The 6,000-nt window shown below is 40.7% G+C and overlaps 1 long non-coding RNA gene across 1 annotated transcript in view; it reads left to right on the top strand.

Annotated features, from left to right (window-relative positions):
• Window positions 1-445: 445 nt before the first annotated feature.
• LOC141516407 (uncharacterized) overlaps window positions 446-6,000 on the top strand; it is a 32,396-nt gene continuing 26,841 nt past the window's right edge. Inside the window, exon 1 of the long non-coding RNA XR_012476693.1 lies at window positions 446-810. This is a non-coding gene — a long non-coding RNA (uncharacterized LOC141516407). The remainder of the gene's footprint in view (window positions 811-6,000) is intronic.

Raw genomic sequence — 6,000 nt, 5'->3', positions numbered from 1 at the left:
GGTTCCTCGGCCCGTTCTCGCCTCACATCCATCCATAAAGCGGTCCCAGGGGCACCAGGATTCTGCCCTGGTATGGCACTATTAGAAAGCGCCCATATCAGTGGGGTTGGTGTCAGAGACCCGGCAGAGCCAGAGCCAGGCTGCCATGGGTCTCCCCCCACCCCCCCCAGCTTTTTCCCCTCCCCCCCTTCCCACCCTCTCCTGGTTCCTCGGCCCGTTCTCGCCTCACATCCATCCATAAAGTGGTCTCAGGGGCACCAGACCTCTGGCCTGGGATGGCACTATCAGAAAGCGCCCATATCAGTGGGGTTGGTGTCAGATCCAGAGAGGAGCCAGAGCCAGGCTACCATGGTTCCCCCCCCCCGCCCCCCAGCTTTTTGCCCTCCTCCCTTCCCCCTCTCTCCTGGTTCAGTGGCCGGTTCTAACCTCACTTACATACATACATACTTGTATACATACAGTGTTCCTAGGGGCACCAGGCTTTGGCCTGGGATGGCACTAACCAGGAAGCGCCCATATCAGTTTAGGTTGGTGTCAGAGCCCCGGCAAAGCCTGAGTCAGGCTGCCATGGGTCTCCCCGCTCCCGCTTTTTCCCCTCCCTCCTTGCCCACCCTCTCCTGGTTCCTTGGCCTGTTCTAGCCTCACATCCATCCATAAAGTGGTCCCAGTGGCCCCACATCCATCCATCCATCTATCCATCCATCCATCCATCCATCCATCCATCCATCCATCCATCCAGGGGTCTTAAGAGAACCAGGCTCTGGCTTGGGGTGGCACTAACCAGGAAGCGCCCATATCAGTTGGGTTGGGGTAAGTAAAAGCAATCTGCAGTCGCCATCTACGGGAGGCCAGGGGACCATAAAAAGGTCATTGGGATAGAAATAAAAACAATCCCCGCTGGCAACCCAAACAAAAACAAATGTTTGGTTTGCTAACAAGGGACGCTTTTGAAAAGCTCCGCCAGAGGCGGAGAATGAAATGACCGCAGCTTTCCGAAGACTTTTCCTGGGACTCTGGGGGAAGAGATGCAGGTTCACTGAAGGCTTGTTTCCTGGCAAGTTTGGCTAAAGAGAGGATCTGACGGGTGGGAGTGGAGAAGGGAGCGGGGAAGTCGGGGAATGGGTAGTGAACTGAGGGAGAGAGAGACCTGGGATTTGACTTGCACGGTCAACAAATTTGTAGTGTGTACAAATTTCGTGATCTCTGGGTTCCTTCTAGCTCCAAACCAAATGGGTGATGGGTAGTTATCTGAAGAAAGTGTGGGAAAAATAGGCAAAGAAATGGAATGGGTTTATATTTGAAATGACAAAAGTTTATGCAAAAGCAATTTTGGATTTAATCTTCAGCTCCTTTCAATCCTAAATCCTATGATTCTAGGAGTTTGGATAGATTTTTTTTCACCTCCGAGGCCTCAGTTTCCTCATCTGTAGAGAATTAATTCTTGCTCTACCTATTTCACAAGGACTCTTGTAAGTAAAACCAGTCATAATAATTTAAATATTCATAAAAATCACAAAAGTTATTATTGTCCAAACTTCCTAAGATTTATAATATCTTCTCTCAGATGCTCTTCCTAGGTCTGCTTGGTATAAAGTCAATGCTTTAAAAAGGTGGTTGTTCGTCCTTCATTCTGGAAGAGAACCAATGACATCACAAGGCTGATGTCTTGAATTGAAAGTAATTTTAAATGAGGCCAAATCAATCTGACTTAATAAATGCTGATTAATCTGTCTCAAACAGTTTCCATGTTGTAAACTCCTGGATTGATGAAATAACAAGTCTTCAGAACCAAAAAGCTAACCATTTATTGCATTCATGGACTGTTTTAAACTTTTCGTACTTTTATATTGTTTTCTGCTTTCATGGCGTACCTGTCTTTTAGATCATCGTGACTTAAACCAAACAACCCACATCTCATTGTAATACTATTATTTGTCAGAAAGGAAAGGTTTTGTATACCATGATTATGACCAGTTATTGTTATTGCTGTTGTTTGTGTATCTGTTTTAGAAAGGCAGTGGAAAGACCTCTGAACTCAGAGACTGAAATAGTACTTTGAATATTGGTTCTTCCATGTTTTCATTGATGTCATCTTGGATAATCAATTGACTTTGCTGAGGGTCAATTTTTCTCATCAATAAAATAATGAAACCAGACTAGAGGGCCCTTCTAGTTCTCGATCTTATGAAGTCAGCTAAATGCTCCTCATTTCTGACCAACTTCTTTACTAGGTCCTAAGAAATTCATTACTGTCATAATCTTATCATCCAAGGTACTCCACTCTGTTCTTCTGGTTGGGGTCCATGAACTCCAGATTCCATTTAAAGAGGGTTCCAATTTACATTTCTCACCGATTATCTTGTTTTAGGATTTCTCAGATTTCTCCCCCTCCTCCAACTTCCTCTTGTGTATTGTCATTCTCCATTAGATTACAAATTTCTTAGGGAAGGCATCATCTTCATTTTTATTTGCACTCTACATAGTATGTACCAAATGTTTATTGACTGATCAATTGAACTACATAGGTAGGTCCTGGATGACTACAATACCACTTCATGCTTTCTCACAGTAGCTTCTACATGTTAATATTAGCTTAAAATTGTATAACACCATGCAAGAATTTTCAACTACATTATTTCATTTGAGGGTGGCTAGGGTAGGCATTATTATCCTCTTTTCATAAGGTAAGGAAACTAAGGAATTAAAAATTATTTGTCCATGTTCAGACAAGTTTAGTAATTGATATGGTTGGAACTCACACCTAGATATCTTGCCTTCAATTTTGCTGCCCCTTTCACTATATCAGATTGCCTTTCACTTTGTAATCATGCTACATTTTCATACTGTGGGTGTTTAGTATTTGTCAGAGGAATCAATATTCTTATAAAGATGCACTGTTAATATATCCATATTGTAGATGAGAAATAAGGGGCACAGAAAAATTGTATGATGAGAATATAGAAAACTACTAGCTATATTTATATTGTGTGTGTGTGTGCATGTATTCACATGGAGAAAGAAGAATATCCAGTAGCTTAAATATATCAGGGAATCAGATGCATTTTAGTTTTTGTAATTTTAGCTGCAATGCATCACCATTTCACATCAGATAAGTCTTCAGGAAATAAGGTAGACAACATCTACTCTTGTTTGAGATATATAAAAAGAAAGTCTAGTAGACTTCGGAAAAAGGATATTGGTCAATAAACCCAGGCCTTAAGAACCTATACAGGGTTCATCATTATATTTACCTAATGTAATGCCCACCTAGAAGAAGTTGGGAAGCTTGTTTCTAGGAAAATCATGATGATATGTAGTAGTAGTAGTAGTAGTAGTAGTAGTAGTAGTACCTGCTTGAGACTTCAGAACATATATAGAAACAGCCATAACATTCTATAATTGGTTTGGGGCTAATGATCATAGGGTGAATTGGAAGCCTCTTTGATTAACTGCAGGCATGCAGCCAGAACTGGAGGCTTCTCCATAATACTTTCATTGGTCTTGATGTCTCTCTTGGTTGGACCTCTTCTCTGGTTTTGAATCTGCTGATGAAATCTGGTGAGAGATAGTGTTGTAAGGAAAGAGGCTGAGAGATCTCTCCCCTCCAAAGGCTCTTTCCTTTGTGGCTCTGGGAAAACCTGCCTCTATCCTTTGTCTCAGTTTATGCTCTTTCATTTTAAGTAAGGGAAATTTCTGGGTTGAAGGTCATACATGTCAAAATGGTAGGAAGAAAGTGACAGGTAATGTGTAGATAGAACACTGAGTCCAGAATCAAGAAGACCTGAATTCAAATCGTTTAATGTACTAGTTGTGTGACCCTGGGTAAGTCATTTAACCTCTTTTTAATCTTCAACTGTAAAATGAAAATCACAATTACACCTACTTCACAAATTTGTTGTGAGGATCAAATGAGATATTTATATAAACTATTTGACACAATAGTAGTAGATACTACACAAAAACTTATTCCCTTCCTTTCTCTACCTGGGAGTCCATTTCATGTCAAGTTTTTCAGGGAAGTCAGTATAAATGCCCTGAAAAGTGACTTCAGGACTCATCCTTTGTATAGTTAAGAGGAGTGCCATCCAGCAGCAATGCTATGATTGTTTTTGGATGATACAATGGGTAGAGTATCAACCCTGAATTCAGGACAACCTGAATTTAAATATGGCCTCAGACACTTACTAGCTGTATGACCTTGGGTAAGTCACTTAACCTAGATTGCCTCAAATCCAGAGTCATTTCTGGTGGTCCTGATTCATATCTGGTCATTTGACCCAGATAACTCCAGAGGAGAGAGAGGCTGGTGACTTAGTACAGTGCCCCCCCTCACTCAAATCCAATTCACATACATGTTATGGCACCACTTCCCTGATGTCAAGGTCTTCTTCAAGAATGAAGAACAAACATCATTATCATCATCACATTCGGATATGAACTTGGATTAATGCTGTGTAGAAATTGAAAGCTCTCCCCAGAGACAGAATGTACACCTGAGGTGTTGGAGGAGAAATGTATATACTTCTCTTCTTATAATATGATCAAAATAAATATCCCTTTATGAAAGCTAATTGATGTTAAGTGGTCATATGGAGCAGGGGGGGCTAGTCACTTAGCTGCCAGTGGAGAGAACTTTTACAACCATATTTAAACTATACCAAATCATGACTAATTAATTCACTGCTACTAATCCTACTTCAGTAGTTTTATTTATGACACATGCCTCCTAATGAATTCAAAGAGAGAAAGAAATTTCCATATATGATAACAGCCAGCACTATACTATCCATATGTAGAACCAAGAGTTACAGCAAATGTTGAAGTTCTGAATATTGTGGATAAGTTTACCTACCTTGATAGAGTACTTTCCAGGGAAGTACACATTGATAATGAGGTTAACACACACACATTGAAGGTCTCTTACATAGTGATGTTGTCTTCTTTGATAACAAAGATCAAGAACCAACTAATTTAAGGATAGATTTAAAAAATGAGGCAAGAATGGCCACTTTTACTTAATCCAAAAACAAAACAAAACAAACAAAAACCAAAACCTAATCTGGGAGGAGAAGATCCTTAGACCTTCTGGTCAAAACAGAAACAATTGCTATTTATATAGTTTGATCCCTATACTAAAGGAATCCCCATTATTCCAAATCTGACTATTGGGACTGGATGTCCAACAGTGGATACTCTGTTTTTTCTTGTCACACTTTCAGGTAGAGACTGGACTATATATAATTTCTGAGACCCCCTTCAAATTCTAGAACTTCTGTGATTTTGAAATGACATCTCCATGATTTCAATTTCAGTATCATAGATACCAAGAAATAGAAGGTACATAGGGCAGCTAGCTAGTTAGTGCAATTGCTGGGCTTGGAATCAGGAAGACCTGTTACTAGGCTGAATTACTCTGGGCAAGTCATTTAACCCTTTTGTCTCAGTTTCCTCATCTGTAAAATGAACTGGAGAAGAAATGGCAAACCACTCCAGTATCTTTGCCAAGAAAATCACAAATAGGGTCATCAAGAGTCACCCATGACTGAAAACAACTAAACAAGAGAGCTATGTTACAGTCAGAATAGGGATTCTGAGGCCTCTTCTTGAACCCTGGGTGTTCTTTGTGGAGGAACTATCTGATTGGAGAAAGCATTTGAACCTTAAACTCAGACCTCCCTATATTCACAATAGGTCTCCCAAGTTATTGTTCAGAAGCAGCTCTTTGATCTTTTTGTAGCTCCTATGAAGCTTCTTTGGCAGTCTCAGACCTCTCCCCACCTCCACTTCTTAACCTAGAGTCAGAGGATGAACAAACCCTCCACCCCCATATTTCCCATAGTTGGCTTCCTTCTCTGCAAGTCAGACATAGCCGGTGAGACAGAATGGGTTGGCATCATAATTCTAGCTACTCTAGATCCTGAGAGCCATTGCCCTAATCAAAGTGAGAAAGTTATCCTGCAGTCAAGGCTGGGGTAAGAGGAGTGTTGGGTAGAAAAAATT

This window comes from Macrotis lagotis, chromosome 3 (genome assembly GCF_037893015.1).
Source record: "Macrotis lagotis isolate mMagLag1 chromosome 3, bilby.v1.9.chrom.fasta, whole genome shotgun sequence".
In the NCBI taxonomy this organism is placed as follows: domain Eukaryota; kingdom Metazoa; phylum Chordata; class Mammalia; order Peramelemorphia; family Peramelidae; genus Macrotis; species Macrotis lagotis.
Note: the sequence above shows the minus strand (reverse complement) of the source record. Positions and strands in the feature narration are given on the sequence as shown.